Source organism: Rattus norvegicus, assembly GCF_036323735.1.
Source record: "Rattus norvegicus strain BN/NHsdMcwi chromosome Y unlocalized genomic scaffold, GRCr8 chrY_unlocalized_46, whole genome shotgun sequence".
In the NCBI taxonomy this organism is placed as follows: Eukaryota; Metazoa; Chordata; class Mammalia; order Rodentia; family Muridae; genus Rattus; species Rattus norvegicus.
The window spans coordinates 1-20,000 of record NW_026947407.1 but is presented as its reverse complement, the minus strand read 5'-3'; the positions used below and the strand labels follow the sequence as shown (position 1 = coordinate 20,000).

The following is a 20,000-nucleotide window of genomic DNA, read 5'->3' as shown; positions in this document are numbered from 1 at the left end:
TCCTTCACTTTCTTCAGAGACTTGAGGTTCTGCTCATATGCTCATATTTTTTACTTACTTGGATAATGTCACCCCAAGACATTTTATATTATTTGGGGCTATTGTGAACGGTGTCATATCCCTACTTTCTTTCTCTGCTTGTTTAGCTTTGTGCAGTTATTTTTATACTCAGCCACTTTGCTGAAATGTTTATCAGGCTTAGTAATTCTCTTGTGGAATGTTTGAGGTCACTAAGTATACAATCATATCAACTACAAACAGTGCTATTTTAACTTCTTCTTTTCCAATCTATATCCCTTTGACCTCCTTCAGTGTCTGCTTGCTCTGACTAAGATGTCTAGAACTATATTGAATAAGTTGTGAGAGAGTGGGCACCCTTGTTCAGTCCCTGATTTCAGTGTGATTGCTTTAAGTTTCTCTCCACTTAGTTTAATGTTAGTTACGGATTTGCTGTATATGTTTAGGTGTGGGCCTTAAATTCCTGTGATTTCCAGGACTTTTTTCATGAAGTGATGTTGAATTTTGTCAAAATCTTTCTCAGCATCTAATGAAAGGATCATGTGGTTTTTATCTTGGAGTTTATATAGTGAATTATGTTGTTTATTTTCTGTATATTAAAGTATCCCTGCAAGCCTGGGATGAATCCTACTTAAACATAGTAGATGATTGTTTAATGTGTTGTATGAATATGTTTGCCAGAATTTTATTGAGTATTTTTGTGTTGATATTGATAAGATAAATTGGTCTGAGTTATCTTTCTTTGTTGAGTCTTTCTTTGTTTTAGTTATAAGAGAAATTGTGACTTCATGAAAGCAGTTTAGTAGTACTCCATCTGTTTCAATTTTATGGAATAGTTTGGACAGTATTGTTATGAATTTTTCAATGAATTTTTGATGGATTTCTGCACTAAACCCATCTGATCCTGGACTCTTTTTGGGTGGGAGAGTTTTGATGATTGCTTGTATTCCTTTGGGAGTTATGGGTTGTTTAAATGGTTTATCTTTTCCTGATTTAGGTTTGGTATCTTGTATTTGTCTGGAAAATTGTCTTTTTTTTTTCCAGATTTTCAAGTTTTTTGAACCTAGGCTTTTGTAGTACAGTAATTTTTTTAATTTCCTCTGATTCTGCTGTTCTGTCTCCCTTTTTAATATTTGATTTTGTTAATTTGGACACACTCTCTGTATCCTCTGCTTAGTCTAGCTATGGGTTAATATATCCTGTTGATTTTTTCAGAGAATCGGGTATTGGTTCTGTTGATTCTTTGTATGGTCCCTTTTTTTCTACTTGGTTGATTACAGCCCTGAGTTTGATTATTTTCTGCCTTCTATTACTCCTGCATGTATTTGCTTCTTTTTGTTCTAGAGCTTTTAGGTGTGCTGTCAAGCTGCTGATGTATGCTCTCTCCTGTTTCTTTCTGCAGGCACTCAGAGCTATGAGTTTTCCTCTTAGCACAGCTTTCATTGTGTTCCAAGAGTTTGGGTGTGTTGTACCTTCATTTTCAGTGAATTCTAAGAAGTCTTTAATTTCTTCCTTTATTTCTTCCTTGACCAAGTTATCATTGAGTAAAAAAATTGTTCAACTTCCATGTATATGTGGGCGTTCTTTCCTAATTTTTATTGAAGAACAGCCTTAGCCCATGGTGGTCTGATAGGATGCGTTGGATTATTTCTATCTTTCTGTATGCTTTGAGGCCTGCTTTTTGACTGATTATATGATTAATGTTGGAGAAAGTGCCAGGAGGCTGTGAGAAGAAGGTTTATCTTTCTGTTTTAGGATAGAATGTTCTGTAAATATCTGTTAAGTCCATTTGGTTTATACCTTCTGCTAGTCTGTCTATATCTCTGTTTAATTTCTGATTCTGTGATCTGTCCAGTGATGAGAATGGGGTGTTGTAATCTTATACTATTATTTTTTTGCGGTGCAATATGTGCTTTGATCTTTAGTAAGGTTTCTTATGTGTATGTAGGAGCCCTTGTAATTGGAGCATAGACATGTATGATTTTGAGTTCATCTTGGTGGATTTTTCCCTTGACGAATATGAAGTGTCCTTCCTTATGCTTTTTGATGACTTTTGGTTGAAAGTCGATTTTATATATTCTTCAGACCATTTGCTTGGAAAATTGTTTTCCAGCCTTTTACTCTGAGGTAGTGTCTGTCTTTGTCTCTGAAGTGTGTTTCCTGTAGTGCAAAATGCTGGGTCCTCATTACATATTGTGTGTCAATCTGTGTATTTTTAGTGAGGAATGAGTCTATTGATGTTGGAGATATTAAGGAATAGTGATGGTCACATTCTGTTATTTTCATAATTGGAGGTTAGTTTATGTTTTTGTGCTTCTCTTCTCTATGTGTTGTTGTGAAAAGATTAATTTCTTGCTTTATCTATGGTTTTATTTGAATCCTTGTGTTCGGTCTTGCCAGTTAGTGTCCTTTGTAAGACTAGATATGTAGAAAGGTATTGTGTAAATTTCGTTTTGTCATGGGATATCTTGGATTCTCCGTCTTTGTTAATTGAGAGTTTTGATGGATACAGTACCCTGGGATGGTGTTTTTACTCTCTTAGTGTCTGTATGACATCTGTCTATGATCTTCTGACTTTCATAGTATCTGGAAAGAATTCTGATTTAATTATGATAGCTTTGTCTTTATATATTACTTGACCTTTTTCCTTACAGTTTTTAACATTTTTATTTGTTTTGTGCATTTGGTGTTTTGACTATTATGTGATGGGAGGATATCCTTTTCTGGTCCAATCTATTTGGAGTTCTGTAGGCTTTGTGTATGTTTATGGGCATCTCTTTCTTTAGATTAGGGAAGTTTTACTCTATAATTTTGTTGAAGATATTACTGTCCCTTGATGTTGACAGTCTTCACTTTCTTCTATACCTGTTAAGACTAGGTTTGATCTTCTCATTGTGTCCTGGATATCCTTTATGTTTTGAGCTAGGTCTTTTCTGTTTTACATTATGTTTGACAGTTGTGTGATTCTTCTGCTCCTTAGATTATGTCTTCTATGTCTTTTATCCTGTTGGTGATTCTCACTTCTATGACTCCTGGTCTCTGTCCTAGGTTTTCCATTTCCAGGATTATCTTCCTTGTGCTTACTTTATTGTTTCTATTTCCATTTTTAACTCCTGGGTGGTTTTGTTTATTTCCTTCTCCTGTTATGCTGTTTTTCAAGTAGTTCTTTAAGGTAGTTTTGTGTTCCCTCTTTCTTGCATTATATTTGTTTACTTCAGTTTTTTCTATTGTCCTGCATTTTCTTAAGGGAGTTATTATTCTTAACATCCTCCATCGTCATGATAAATGTGAAATTAAATTTAGATCTTCCTTTTCTGGTGTGTTTAGATATCCAGTGTTTGTTTTGATGGGAGAATTGGGTTCTGTTGAGCCCAAGTAGTCTTGGTTTCTGTTGTTTGTGTTCCTGTGCTTTCTTGTGGCCATCAGGTGGTCTCTGGAATTAGCTTGTCTTGCTCTTTCTGACAGTGGCTTGACCGTCTTGTAGGCTCGTGTGTCAGGGCTGCTGTAGACCTGTTTTCCTGTTTTCTTTTACCCAGTTAAGGGAACAGAGTATTCTGCTCTCAGGCATGTAGTTGCTCCTGTCTACTTACTTTCAGCTGTCCCTGTGGGCGGGAACCAGAAGGAACTTCCCATACTTCTCCTAGGTCCCTCTGTGGGGGGAGGGGGCACAGATGGTACAAGGTGTTTTCCTTTTGAGTCAGGAATCTGGGCAGAGAGTAGTCTCCTCTGATTTCCCAGGAGTGTCTGCTTCTCTGAGGCTCTAGTTACCCCACCATCATGATTTGGGTACAGGGAGCTGTTTGACAAGATCAGTTCCGATCCAGGCACAGTCTGGAACATGGTGCTCCAGTAGATTTACTCCTCCTCTATTCCAGAGTCACTACGCAATTTTGTCTTGGGCCAGAGATGTGGGCAATTGTGGGCAGAAGTGGTAGTCTGTGTGCATTGTATGCTCAGTATTGCCCACACTCCTGGGTGATCAGCTCTCTCTCCCACAGTTTCTAGGAGAAGGGAGCTTTGTGCTGGAATCAGCAAGGTTCAGGAGCCAGCTAGAAACTGGAAATGCCTGATCCCAGAGGAGTTCTGCCTTTGCATGTCCTGAGTCAACCAGTGAGCTCGCTTCAAGCAGAAAAGTTGGAATCACCTCTTCTCTTAGGCCTGAACTCACTTGTTGGGCTGACTTTCAGCTTTCCATAAGGGCTGCAACCAGAAGTGTCTTGACCCTACTGCTCCTAGGTTCCTATGCACAGGAGGCCCAGATGGAGCTAGGTGTTTTTTTCTTGAGTCAGGAATTTGAGCAGAGTTCTCATGGGTTTCTGCCCCTCTGACAGTGTAATACTTCCCCACCCCTCATGACATTTGGGTGTAGAATACTGTTTGGACAAGTTCAGATTCAGCTGCAGTTTGGACTGCAGGGCTCCTGCAGATTGACTGCTCCTATATTCATGTCTCCAGTGGCACTATGCAGTTTCCTCTTGGGCTAGGGATCTGAGCACATGTGGGAAGAAGTAGCAGGGTCTCCTCGCTGAGGTCTCAGTATTGCACACTCTTCTGGGTGTTCAGCTCTTGTCCCACAGACTTTCCAAAGGATTTCAAATGTTCACTCCCTATCTTACAGGTCCTCAGTCTTTCCAGTTCTCCTCCAAATTTTGTTGGAGAAGACGCCTCTGGTTAAGGGGAGGTACAACAGGCCCAATCAGAAAAAAAAAAAAAGGGGCTGGAAATCTTCTTCTCTTAAAGGTAATCTCAGTGATTTCTCATATTCCACAAGTGGAATAAGTCCTGCCCCTTCTCCAGAAGAGACTTTAATACCTTTGCCAGCTGCCAAAGCAGGGCAGAGAGCTCTGTCCATTCACAAAGACAGTCAAAGATGTGCCCTATCTCCACCAACGTGCTTATGAAATCTGCTTCGGGTAAAATGAGTTTGAAACCTGATTCTGCCGACAAAGCGGATTGCAGAACTACCCTGTTAAGCCAAGAGGACATTCAAAGTCCTCCACTATTAAAAATGCGCTTAAATCATCACTTATGATCCAAGGCGTACAAAATACAGTTACAAATACCCAAGTGAACCTCATAACACACATACCAGCCCAAGAAGAGACAAAATTTTCTGCATGTACACCATTAGATCAAGGACCATTGACAGTTTCAGAAGGGGCTCTTGAGAGTTCCACACCCACGCAAGATGTGGTAGAAATTTCTGAATCCACCGATGGAACTCCTGTGCCTTCTGCACATAAAAAATATGTTCTAGCAGCCTCACCATATCCCCCAGTACTTCAAATGTCCCTATATAATAGAGAATTATTCAAATATCCTCTACCACTGAAGGGACCCTCCTGACATCCCATTAGGCCCACAAAAGCCAAGTTTATCAAAACACACAGTCAATGAGCCATGCAGACTCCATATTTATACAATGTGCAGAGAAGATAAAATATCCCCTACCTCCTCAGGGGACTCTAAGTCGTTCTGTACTGAAAGCAGAGGCTCCAAAATTTTCCACATATACATCAGAGATGCTAGAACTTCCCAAAACTGAGCAGTATTCTCTGAGTATTACTCTATCTCATAAAGAGACTGTGGGACAAGAAACTTCTACAAAAGGAGGTCTACCCATAGCCACATCTTTAGAAATGTCTTGTGGATGTGACACATATACAAAAGATATTCTAGGACAGATTCCATCTGTAGAGAAGGTTACGGATCCAACCATATGTGAACCATGAAATGCGAACACCAGAGTCTGTAGCATCCTCGACAACTGAGGAAAGGGATTCCTTGTATTCCATTAGTGTAAAAGAATGAATACGACCTCCACAAATTCCACAGTAGGCTATAGGAACTTCCTTATCTCCTCAAAATCAGCCATCTTCCCCAACTACAGAAGATGCTACACACTCTTCCAAATATTCAGAAAAGATTGCCATTCCTTCTTTATACCCACAAGCAGACCCAGAACATCTGCCAAATACCTCAAAAGCTCTGGATTTTACCTCATCTTCTGAAGGGGCTTTAGAGCCTGTTTTGCCTCTCAAGCAGGCTAGGGAACCTGACACTTCTATAGGAAAGTCGGTTTCCACTTCTCCAGCAGAAGAAATTTCTCTTGGAACTTCCACAGTTACAAAACAATATCTAGAATATGTCTATGATGCTCAGGGTGAGGTCACATTTTCAGAGGTAGCTCTAATACATACCCTCCATTCTGATATCACAGTAAGGATTCTACACGTATACACGGTACATTAAGACCTTCCTCATCTGAGAAGGATGTCTTAGGATCTACTGCATCTGAACAGCATGTTTTAGAACTATCCCCATATACCTAAGTAGATTTATTTAACATGTCCACTCTGGGGATAAAGAGGCGACATTCTCCCTCTACCAAAGGGGACCACAGGCATCCAGTTTCTATAAAAAAAAAGGTTAAGATTTGATCCTTCTGATGTAGTCTTGAGAAATTTCCTCTAAAGAAGATAGTTTCAAATATCCCCCTTCTGCCAAAAGGGATCTTGTGCCATCTTCTGCAGCCAAAGAGAAAGCAAAAGCTACATCTTCTCCTCAGGTGAGTCCTAACCTTCTCCATCTGTCCAAAGGGCCATGGAATTTCCAAAAAATATGAAGGAAGTTTGCAAAGATGCCATTCCTTGAAAGGACTTGCTGGACATTCCATATTGTCCCAAGATGCTCAAGTAACTCCTCCTTCTACAAAAAAGGCATGTTCACTGTCTACCCTAGGGTTTAAGAGAATTTCTTCACCCCTCTCTAGGGCTCCAGAAAGTGTTCTCCATGCTCAAAGTGGTTTGTCATTGTGCAAATTAGACTTCAAACATATAAAACCTTTTTTTTTTATATTACCAAAGGTCTGAGGGAAAGTCCACATCGAAAAAAAATCATTTAGACCTTGTGCCATTAGTCCAAGTATATCAGAAAAATTCCATGTCTTTTAAAGCACCTAAAAATCTATCTTGCTCTAGCACTCGTCCTAGAAAACAATTACCTTTAGTCATACAATCCCTAGGATCATTGAAATACAAAAAGGGGTATCTAGAAACTTTACCATCTGCCAAAAGGTCTTTAGGATGTTCACCAACTTCTCCAAGAGCTCGGTTAACCCATAGAAGAACAAAAGAACTAAAGCCATCTGCTCAGGGTGTTTTCCAAAAACCACTTATTTCTTCTTTACTTTTATACCAAGACAAGAGGCCAGCTTCCTCATCCCCATCTCTGATCCCTTCTTCCTATTTGTTCTCTCTTCCAAATCGCTCTTTACTCTGAATTAGATGCCAATTACTAAACCATAGACATATGGAAGGAGGTAGTTGCTGTCAAAACAAAACTTGTGATATCACAGAAGAAGCTACGGCTCTCCAGGACACAATAGAATTTTCAAGGAGGGCCTAATGATGATGGAACTGCCATAGCCTACCTGCTCAAGAGCTTCCTTGCATTGACCAGATTTGGTTGTGCACTTTCCAGTAGTGTCTCCTGTGACACAGTAGAAACATTTACATGCTACATCTCTGTACAGCTAGAGCCTTCTCTCTGCTTTATTAGTGATTACATGCTCTGAATGAAGAAAGTTAGTCAGGGGCTTGTCATGGGTAGAAAAGATCTAGGAACACAGAAGGAAAGATATTCTTCTGGAGATTAATTTTATTCTCTGGTCAAATCCTGTGACATAAATTTCAATTCCCTAGGTTTTCCCTGTTTTGCTGGTGCCAGTATTTTCCCTACAGAACTTTAATTGAGTGAATATTGTTTTATATTTTCTGATTGTAAATTCATTTACAGGGGACATTATATATGTTCCTGCATGTGTACTCAAAATTTCATTTTTCAAATTCCATTTTTTGCAATGAATTTGGTATCAAACGTGGCTCAGCTATAGAGTGAATATAAGAGTGGAAATATTGTGTACCTACTTCTAATGATCAACTCCCAAATCCATATTTTATCCATTAATTACAAGACATCAGTAAAGCAAAGGACAACATGGAGTATAGAATGTGGTTCTGAAGTTCTATTAGATATCAGTCCTCTAATATCTACCTTCTTGTGTTCCCAGGGATAGGCTTGAGGGTTTTGGATGTTTTACCATGATTCTTTCTTCAGGCCACACATCAGTTTCTGAGTGATGGGCAGTGATAGGAATGGCTTGTGGTCCAATGAAACCTCAAATTCAATAGGTTATAAAAAACAGGAGGGAGTCTATTTGCAATTGTCACTTGTGGATCCTATAGTCTTCACCTTGTTATGCAGAATCCATCCAAATATTAAACCAAAATTCCTAGTTGTAGGATCCACCAAAATTGTATATATATATATATATATATATATATATATATATATATATATATGTATGTATGTATATAAATGTATATATGTATATATGTATATATATGTATATATGTGTGTGTATGTATTCACTTATATATATATGTATGTATGTATTCATATATATATGTATGTATATATATATACATACATATATATATATATATATATATATATATATATATCAGGCACAAAAACTAGATAAGATTGATGAAGATAAAATTGCATTCTGCCAATAAATGGTTTTAGATCTTTCATGAGAGACACAGCTAGAGCATGTCAAATACAGAAGAGATTGCAAGTGGCAAACCAGAGAACTGAATACAGACCCCTTGTTTGTAGATGTTGAGAAAGGATTACAAGAGCTGAATGGGCTTTCAACCCCCATAAGAACAACAAGTTCAATTAACCAGGGCTTTCTGGTATTAAACCAATATTCCATGACTGTTTATGTACAGACCTGTGGCTCCAATTGCATATGTGGCATAGTATGGCAATGTTGATCATCAATGGAAGGAGAAGCCCTTGGTTCTCCCTAGTTAAAGGGAATGTCAGAGCACAGTAAAGGTTATAGATAAGGATAAGGGGACCAGCTAGGAATATTAAGGACAGGAAACTGGGAAAGGAAATAACATTTGAAATGTAAATATAGAAATATCCAATTAAAAAAGGTATATACGGGGCTGGGGATTTAGCTCAGTGGTAGAGCACTTACCTAGGAAGCGCAAGGCCCTGGGTTCGGTCCCCAGCTCCGAAAAAAAGAACCAAAAAAAAAAAGGTATAAAATTTGCTAAAAAAAAAAAGGAAAAAAAAAACAAAAGATAATTAGCAGCTAATCAGACCTATTGAGTCAGTAATCCAAAGGGTTCCTGTCAGGGATTTATAGTCAGAATAATACTAGTGGAAAGATTGAGATGATGAAGATCAAATTTGGAGCACTTCTCTCTCCCAAATACCAGTATCAGACACTTACTGCTCTATAAGTATCCAAATAATTGAGGAGTTTACTCTGAGGTGAGGAAAGTATACTTATTTTTCACTTCTTCCTTAGGACCATTTTCTTCTGGGCAATAAGAACAAAAATCCATGAGCTCTAAGGAAAAGAACAGTGTCCTTCCAAACACCTGGCTTTTGGGAGAAAGAAATTAATGATATAAACTCTCTGACTTCCAGGAACCATTAGAAGCAGGGAAGTCCAGATTCTTCTGAGAGGCTCCCAGCTCCTGATCCCATGTGTGGAAGGATCAGATCAATTCTATCTCTTCAACTTACATATTCCACTCCTACCAAGGCTTCAGTGAGATTTCTCAGGGATGATGTATTTCTTCCTTCTTTTATACCAAGACAGAAGACCAGCTTCGTTCTCCCCATCTCTGATTTCTTCATCGTCTTTGTTCTCCCTCCCTAATGACTGTTTCCCCTGAATTTGAGGCCAATTAGTAAAACCTATAGGTACTGAAGTAATATCTGAGAGGCATTTGCAGTCAGGACAACACTTATTACATCACAGAAGAAGCTAGTGCTCTCAAGGATACAAGAGATTTTTCAGGGAAAGCCTAATGATATTGTCACTGAGAACTGCCATGGCCTGACTCTAAACAGCTTTCCTTACATTAACCAGTTTTGAGGGTGCCAATTTAGGTATGTCTCCTGTGACACAGTGGAAACTTTCGTTCTCCATCTCTCTAAAGCTAGTGACTTCTGAATGGAGAAAATGAGTCAGGGGCATGGCATGGATAGAAATTTTTTAGGAACTTGGAGTGGAGGAGATTCTTCTGGATAATATTTTTATTCCCAGGTCAATTCCTGTTACATACAGTTCAATTTTCTAGGTTTTCTTAATTTTATAAAGGCCAGTACTTTACCTACACAACTTTCGTTGAATGAATATTGTATTTCACTTTCCTATTGTACATTCCTTCATAGGGGACATTATAAATATTCCTGAATATGTACTCAAAAATTCTGTTTTCAAATTCCATTCTCTGCTATGATTTTGGAAACAAAGTGGGCCCATCTATAGACTGAGAATAACAGTGTAAATATGGTGTACCTACTTCAATTATAAATTCCCAAATCCTTATGTTATTCAAAAATTACCAACATCAATAAAGCAAAGGACCACATGGAGTATACAATTCGTTTCTCTATTCACATTTGATATCTGTACTACACTATCTACTTCCTGTGTTCCCATGGCCAGACTTGAAGGTTTTAGATGTGTTGCCATGATTCTTCCTTAATGTCATATATAAGAAACAGGAGCATGGGCAGGGGGAAGAAAGACTTGAGGAACAGTGAAACCTCAACTCAATACCTTCATAAGTACAGGAGGGAGTCTCTTTGATATACTCATTTGCAAACTCTACATTCTTGACCTAGTTGTGCAGAATCCATGTAATCATTCCACCTAACCTAATAGGTGTAGGAAGCACCTAAAGTATGTATATATATATATATATATATATATATATATATATATATATTCAACCACCAAAACTGGATAACATTGATGAAGCTAAGAAATGCATTCTGCCAGGAAACAGATATAGATATTTCCTAAGAGACAAAGCTAGAGCATGTCAAATACAAAAGTGAATGTCAATGGCAAACCAGTAAACTGGAAATGGAGTTCAGTTGGTAGATTCTGAGAAAGGATAATAAGAGCTGAAAAGGGTTTCAACCCATAAGAACAAAAATGCCAATGAACCAGATCTTTCTGGTTCGAGACCAATATTCAAAGGTGGAAAATGGAAAGACCTAAGGCTCCAACTGCATTTGTAGTAGAGGATAGCCTTGTTGGGCACCAAAGGAAGGTTAAGCCCTTGGTCCTCCCTTGGTTTGACATGCATTTAAAGGGAATGTGAAGGGACAGTAATGGGATGGTTTATAGAAGAAGTGGAGAGGGACCTGTTAGGGATCTTACGGGAGGAAATTCTAAAAGGAAACAGTATTTTAAATATAAATATATAAATATACATTTTAAAAAAAAGAAATAAAATTTGTAAAAAATAAAAGATATAAGAAATAAAAGAAGAGAAAACTACCAGCTAGTTACAGCTATTGACTCAGAAATCTAATGAGTCACTATCAGGTAATGACAGTCATAGAAATAATAGTTGAAGGACTGAGATGATGATGTTTCAAATAGAAGCTCTTCTCTATCCCAGATATCAGGGTCAGGCACAAACTGCACTATAGGAATCTAAAGCATGGAGGAGTTTACACAGAGCTAGGGTTACAAAACTTGTCCTTCCCGTGTTCTTTAAGTCCCTTTTCTTCTTGTCAAAAAGAATAAAGGCCATGCACTCTCAGGAAAACAACTGTGCCCTTTCCATCCCTTGGCTTTTGGAATAAAGAAATGAATGATATAAACTCTCTGACTTCCAGGAACCATAAGAACAGGTAAGTCCAGATGATTTTGAGAGGCTCCCATGTCCTCATTCCCATATGTGGAAAGCTGAGATGAAGGCTGTCTCTTCAGGAAACCCACTAAACACCTACCCCGGACTCACTGAGCTCTCAAATGGACCAGGTAATTCTTCCTTTTTGATACCAAAACAGAAGGGAAGCTTTCTTTGCACATCTCTGATTTCTTCATCCTCTTTGTTCTCCCTTCAAAAATGTCTGTTTATTCTGAATTAAAGGCCAATTAGTAAGCTCTAGGTGTACTGAAGAAATATCTGAGAGGCAGATGCTATCAGGACAACACTTGTGACCTCACAAAAGGAGCTAGGGCTCTCTAGGTTACAAGAGATTTTTCAGAGAGGGCCTAATGATAATGTCTCTTAGAACGCCCATGGCCTACATGCTGAACAGCTTTCCTTACATTGACCAGTTTCAAGAGTGCCTTTTCCAGGAGAGTCTCTTGTGTCACAGTGGAAACATTTACGTACTCCATCTCTCTATAAAGTTAGATACTTCTCTTTTCTTCATTAGTGGTTAAATGCTCTGAATGGTGAAAGTTAGTCTGGGGCACGTCACGGGTAGAAAAGATTTAGGAAGATGGAGTGGAGGTGATTCTTCTAGATAATATTTATACTCCCAGGATTATTCCTGTGACATACAGTTCAATTTTCTAGGTTTTCTCTGTTTCGCAACGGGCAGTATTTTCCCTATAGACCTTTAATTTATTGAATATTGTATTACAAATGTGATCATATTCTAGTTTTCTTCTCTTGCTTAGTGATGAAAAAAGTGATACCCAGTACTGTATTAGAACAAACATTATATAGTACACCTAAAGAAAACAAATTGCTCCCAAGGTCAACGTAACTTCATAAGTAAGCAATTTGAATTCACAGAGAAATGGTAAAGTATTGTATTATTTATCCTTAAAAGGAGACTTGTAAGAATCTTTTAGAAACAGAAATCTAAACATCTGTATAAAAATGTTATATCTGCTTTAAATGATCAGAATGCACATCTGTGATTGGCAAACCTTATTAAATCCTATCAGGAAGCTGAGGGTAAAACTGGTTCAGAAAGCAGTCATCAACAGTCCAGCATTTGTGACAGTCACACCATTAGCCTGTGCCGCCATAGTTCTTGATCCCTGACCTTAAAAGATCCCAGCCTTTCCGAACTACAAATTGTTCCATACATTGTTTTTTATATCAGAGTCAGTAGGGAAAAGATCTTAGCCAGCTTCACAAACAATTTTATTTTTCCAAAAGCTTTTAATGGGTTGTGGTCCTCGCTAATCATTCTACATTTCCTCGGGCAATGATAGAAGCAATGATCTACCCCAGAGGCAATTGCTAAAAGACCTGTATCACTCTTATTGCAAATGCCAATGGCACTGCCCTCTGAGTGGTAGAAAGCTCCATGAGGATTTTCATGCACTTCTTAGATTAAGAGAGGATGAGTGCAATAACTGAGCACCACTCTGCCTGAAATCCTCGTGGGGTTCATGACTCACCAAGGTCCAACGAGACTGTGCTGAAGAGTGGGCCATACCCCAGGATTTCTAAAGCTCTGTGCCATTCCTCCTTCACAGGCCTTGGCAATACTCCATTTCAGAACCAAATTTGAACTATGCTTTTACCCTAGATATAATTTCAAATATTATACTAATTAGGGAGAGTGTGCAGCCTTACATTGTCCTTGACTTTAATGGAATTGCTTTACATTTCTTTCCATTTAGGTTGAAGCTGGGTACCGGCCTGCTGTCCATTGCCTCTATTATGTTTCTGCATAGGACTCGTATCCCTGATTGCTCTCACCCTTTTAACATGAAGGTGGGTTGGAATATTTTTGCAAGCTTTTTAAATATCTAATGAGATTATCATGTGATTTTTCTCTTTCAGTTTCATTATATAGTGAATTATATTGATGGATTTTCAGAAATTGAAACATCTCTGCCTCCCCCTAGAAATTAATAATTACACAGCATAACCTACAGAAAGGATCTCACATTCACATGCATACTCCAATAGCTCCCCAAAAAAACAAAAAAAATACAAACAAAAAAAATCATGCACCCTACTGAACAGATGTAATACTCACATACATACTCAAACATCCTAATCGAAAACACAAGAACCAAAAAAACATGCAAGCAAAAAAAAAAAAAAAAAAAAAAAAAAAAAAAAAAACCCTGCTCCCGCAACATCTCATTAATACCTTTAAGCATTAATGTCCTCTACTCAAGAGTAAAAGGACACAGGCTAACACAATGGATTTAAAGTCAGGATCTATCCTTCTGTTGCACTCAAGAAACACAATCCAGCAACCAAGATAGACACAACCTCAGACCAAGGGGTTGGAAAAGATTTCCAACCTAATGGACACAAGAAACAAGATGGTGTAGCCATTCTAACATCCAGCAAATCAGACTTTCTACCAAAAGTAATCAAAAGAGACGGGGAAGGATACTTCATATGCATCAGAGGAAAAATCCACCAAAATGACATCTCAATTCTGGATGTCTATAGGCCAAAGACAAAAAGCAGAAATATTGGTGAGAGAAATATTGCTAAAGCGTAAATATCACATCGAACCTCACACATTAATAGTGGGTGACATCAATGTCCCATCTCACCAAAGGCAGGCCATTGAGACAGAAATTAAAAATAAATAAATAAATAAATGGTTTAACAAACACGGGGTTCAATAAAATTGACCTCACTGATATCTACAGAATAGTTCACACAAACACAAAAGTACACACTCTCTTTTCAGTACCTCATGGAACCTTATCCTAAAATGAACATGTTCTCCCACTCTAAAGAAGCCACAATGGATACAGAAATACTGCACTAACCATTGGATCTTCTCAGATCACCATGGATTAAAACTGGACTTCAACAATAAGAAAAAGTGTATAAACTCATTGAAATTCAATAGCTGGCAACTTAAGATCCACCAGTTCAGGGAAGAGATGAAAAACAAAAAGTGCTCCTAGAATTTAATGAAAATGAAGGCACAACTTCTCCAAACTTACCTGCATATGCAGCACAGGGTGCTTTTATAAAGAAACCGGAGAGACCCCACACTAGCAACTTCCCAGCACACCCTAGATCTCTAAAATAAAAAGAAGCAAATACATATTAAAGGAGGAGACAGCAAGAAATGATCAGACTCAGGGTGATCCATCAGAAACAAAGAGAATACAAAGATCAAAAAAACAAAAAAAAAAAAAACAAAAAAAAAAAAAAACAAAAAAACAAGAGCTGGTTCCTTGGGAACATCAATCCGACAGACAAATCCTCAGACAGATAATGTAATAGGAGGAGAGAGCATCCAAATAACAAATTCAGAAATGAACAGGGAGCCGTATCAATGTACAATGATGAAAGTCACATAATCATTAGTTCTCACTTTAAAGTGGATGATTGTGTAGACTGATTGCACTGACCACAGGTAAATTTAGGTAAGATAAACTCTGTAAATAGCTCTACAACACCTAATGAGACACAAACAGTAATTAAGTTTCCCTACTGAAAGAGCCCAAGGGCCAGATTGTTTGAGTGCAGACTCCTACCAGGTTTTCAAAGAATTCTCGACCTACACCAAAAAAACAGAAACAGGAGGAAAACGCCAAAATGATTCCATGACACCAGTGTCGCCCTGACACATAAATCACAAACGACACAACAAAGAAAGAATTTCAGAAGAATTTCCCTTACCAACATTGGTGGAAAAAATACTAGGTAAAATGCTCGAAAATAAAATCCAAGGGCATATCAAAACTGCCATTCAGTGCCATCATGTAGGCTACCTCCTGAGGCTGCAGGAGTGGATCAATCTATGAAAACCCATCAAAGTGATCCACTATATAAGCAAACTGAACTGAAAAAAAAAATATTCTGCCCTCAGCATTTCACATTAACGTGCGAGCTCCACCTGGAGTTAACTTTGTGGATGTTGCATACCATGCAGTATATATATAAACACATATATATTTATATTGTATATAAATACATATATATACACATATATAAAATATTATTATAATAAATTAATATATTAAAGTGATATGTACAATCATTATAATAATATAATTAATAATATACTATATTAACATATTAAAGAATATTATTATTAAAATAAATAATATAGTCATATTTTATTAATACATTATATTATTATATATTTATATCATAATAAAATATAATTGATACTAATATATTATGTTAGTATATTAAATTATTATATAGTAATAAACTATACCTCTCTTACCCTCTTCTGACTCTCTACCTAACCACACCCTCAGTACTCCAGTATCAACTTTCCCCTCTGGCTCACTGTCATAGGCTTTAACATTTAAAGAACAGTTAAAAGGGACAGAAGGTTCATATGCGATCTCCTTAATCCATGAAAGAGGACTAGTCAGGGGCAACCTCCTTTGAGGAAGCAGATAAATATCAGGATACAGATAACATTTGCTGGGGGAAGATCAAATTCGAATAATGACTTTGCATATCTATCCAGTGTATTCTGAGAAAATGGGGAATATTCTTCCTAAAGACCCAGCTATACTACTCCTGGCCTTATATCTGAAAAAACCTCTGCCATACCGCAAGGACATGTGCTCCATAATGTTCTAACTGCTTTCTTCATAATGAGCAGAAAATAGAAATAACCCAGAAGCCCCTCAACCAAAGAATGGCTACAGAAAATGTGGTTCATTTACACTATGGAATACTACACAGTTATGAAAAATAAGGACATTGTGAAGATGCGGTGGAGTAGATGGAATGAGAAAGTATTGTTCTGAATGAGGTAACTGAGTCCCAAAATAACATGTACATACTCACTTAAAAGAGGGTATTAGCCATAAAGTACAGAATTCAAACACTAAGATCTAAGGAACCAAAGAGGCTAAACAAGAAGAAAGACCCAAGAAAAATTATTGAATTTCACTCAGAAGGAGGAATAAAATAATGAGAGGAGGCAGATGGAAAGAAAGGAATGGGTGGCTGAGGGGATGGGACCGGAAATGGGGTTTGAGAATCATTTCTTGAGAGAGACGAGCAAGAGGGACAGAGGGCCAAGAGAATAAAGAGAAATCAGTGACTGTCCAGGGTGGGTGCTATCTCTAAGATTTGCCTGCAATCTGGGATGGGTGAGGCTACCCTAGCGTGTATGAGGGTGACTTTAGTTGAGACTCGGAGCAGTGGGGATACAAATACTGAAATGGTCACTTTCCATAGCCACAGAGGACCAAAAGTGGAAGGATAAGGACACAAAGCCACCCCCAAAATTTTGACACAGAAATTGCCCTCTCTATAAGAGACACAGGTACAGAGATGGAAGAGAAATGAGGGAATGGACAAAGGATAAGTAGCCGGATGTGAGACTTATCCTACGGGCAAACCTCAAACACTGACATGTTTGCAGACGGGAGGATAGCATTATTGTTCTCTGCAAGGCTCCACCGAGCAGCCGACTGACACAGAAGCAGAGGTGCACGGCCAAAGATCGGATAGAGCTCAGAGAGTCTAACCAAAGAGCTGAGGAAAGGACTGAAAGAGGCAGAGGAGCACAGTGGTCTTCACGAGGGTTCACTAAACCCGTCGCCTGTCTTTGGATCCTGTTCTCCTACTCGAGCTTCGTTTTCAGGACCTGGTGGGAGATGATGAATCTAACCCTGCAAAGACTTGATGTGCCAGGGGAGAGGGTGCACCCATTAGGGCACTCCACTCGCTCAGAGAAGATGGGGAGAGGATAGAAAGAGGGACTGTAAATGGTGGGAGCCTGGAGGAGTGTGGTGACAGGGCAGCATTCAGAATGTTACCTGGTGAATATATACAACCATTCTTGCAAGGGGCACAGGCATGACATCACGGGGATGGTGGCGTGACATCATGGGTGTGGCTCATGACATCGTGTAGGCGGGGCATGACATCATGGGAGTGGGGCATATCCTCATGGGGATGGGGTCATGATATCATGAAGCTTCATGGAAAATAGTTGAAACTAGAAAAAACAAAAACAAAAACAAAAACAAAAACAAAAAAAACAGCCCGAGAGCGAGCTGAGACCTAGAGACACAAACATGGCGCGTGTTTACCTATGGATGGTATCAGGTGTGAGGCAAATCATATTCTATCTACAATCCACAAATGGAGAGAGGACAAAGGAAAGGAGAAGGCCGGTGAGAGGGAAAGCATCAACCTCTCTGAAAGGAAAACTGTAACAGATTCTGTGATTGAAGTGCGGACGACTGAGACAGGAGCTGAAGGTTGGTGGGGAAGAAGGAGGGATAGCGCTGTGCAGAGAGAACCGGCCAGAATTAGGGGACATATGGGTTAATGCAGAAACTCAATGGATGCACTTGTTAGTTCATGGCGTCTAGAGAACAACCTCCCGAGTATTTAATCTGATAGAGAACGCAGAGTCCGAACCTTCAATCTTTTGAAATCAAGCAAGTGGAACCTCAGGTTTTGGGATGGGGCACATTCAGTGGAGTCGGTTTCTGAGGAGGTCAAATGGAGATCCCTGAATAACAGACCGATGCTGGGACAGAGATTATAAAAGCTCAAGCAAATGAGCCCTTCTGGTACCTTAAGCCTCCATCGATGTAAATCCACCCGAAAACCCCTTCCCGCTCTTCAAGGTTTGTGTAGCCCTTGTTCACCCTGAGTAAAATATATGCACACAGCGCGTCCCTGAATACCTTCTAACAGAGCTGTGACACTGAATACCTTGGAGCAACCCCCAACTCACTTGCAGGCAGACCAAGAGTCTGTTGACCGACTAGTTCCAGAGGCCACTTCATCCTTTTGCACCTGGACACTCTACGAAGCATACATCAGAGATGTCTGTGTGTGTGTGTGTGTGTGTGTGTGTGTGTGTGTGTGTCTGTGTGTGTGTCTATTTGTCTGTGTGTGTGTCTGTGTATCTGTGTGTCTGTCTGTGTATCTATGTGTCTGTCTGTGTGTCTGTGTGTGTATTTTTATGTGTGTGAGTGTTTGTGTGTGTTTGCATCTGTGTGTGTCTATCTCTGTGTATGTGTGTGTATGTGTGTTTATGTGTGTGTATGTGTGTTACTGTGTTGTGTCTCTCTGTGTGTATTTTTATGCGTGTGAGTGTTTGTATGTGTGTATGTCTCTCTGTGTGTATGTGTGTGTATGTGTGTTTATGTGTGTGTATGTGTGTGTATCTGTGTGTGTGTATCTGTCTGTTTGTCTGTCTGTGTCTCTCTTGGTGTGTCTGTGTGTATGTGTGTGTGTCTGTGTGTGTGTGGATATGTGTGTTTATGTGTGTGTGTGTGTGTGTGTGTGTGTGTATGTGTGTGTGTGTGTGTTAGTCATGCACAAGCTAACCATCCTCACACAGACTGTCTGGTTTGCTTTTCTTTTTGGAAAGTTGGCAAATCTTTCTCCTGTCCTAAGAAAAGACCACCCTGGTTCTCAAATCTCTCTGTGAAGTCATGAAAGGTTGAGTGATTTTCATGTATGAGGAGTCTGTCCTAGTGAAAATAGCTTTCATGGGTAAAATAACCCTTGAAAAACATGTCTCAATATTTACTTTACTTAGTCTGTGATCCCTTGAGGGGATTATTCTATTATTATTATTATTATTATTATTATTATTATTAAAATAATCATCATTATATTATTATTATTATTATTATTATTATTATTATTACTATTCCAGGATTATTACATTATTTTATTGTCTGTGCTGTTACCAGTGTGCTAATGTTCACTGATGGCAGGAAGATTATTTTCCATGTGTGTCCCATTCGACGGCCATGTTTTAGTTCTTGAAACTGAAAGTTTCATTTACATGTTCCCAAGAGCAAATACATGCAAGTACAGAAAGTTCCTTGGTCTTCTACATGAGAGTGACACCCTCACATAGTCTTCTGATCTATTTGAGGAACAGAATTTAGATAGGCAATGAGAAGGTTGGTGACCAAAGACCCAAGTTATGGAGAAATAAGACAGTTTTCACAATATTACAGGTTTTGGGGGTTGGTAGACATTACATAACCATCTTTTCATTCATAGCAGGAAGAGTCAAAATTATTAAAATATTGTAGGCAGAAAATTTTAACAACATATTAATGCTGGCTAATTTAAATTCCTGTATTTTTTTCTCTGGAACATTATATATTCTCTTTCAGGTTCTTCTTGAAATTATTTGAAGATGTGAAAACTGGTATGTGTTTATCTGTACACATTCATAGA

At 38.6% G+C, this 20,000-nt stretch overlaps 1 long non-coding RNA gene across 2 annotated transcripts in view; it reads right to left on the bottom strand.

Moving 5' to 3' along the window:
• Window positions 1–12,040, bottom strand: part of LOC134484753 (uncharacterized) — a 37,878-nt gene extending 25,838 nt beyond the window's left edge. The window contains exon 1 of one of the 2 annotated variants that reach the window (XR_010062502.1): window positions 11,863–12,040. This is a non-coding gene — a long non-coding RNA (uncharacterized LOC134484753). Of the gene's footprint in view, window positions 1–9,630; window positions 10,794–11,862 lie in introns of those variants that run through there. The other variant, XR_010062501.1, reaches the window with a different exon arrangement.
• Between the last annotated feature and the right edge of the window lie 7,960 nt (window positions 12,041–20,000).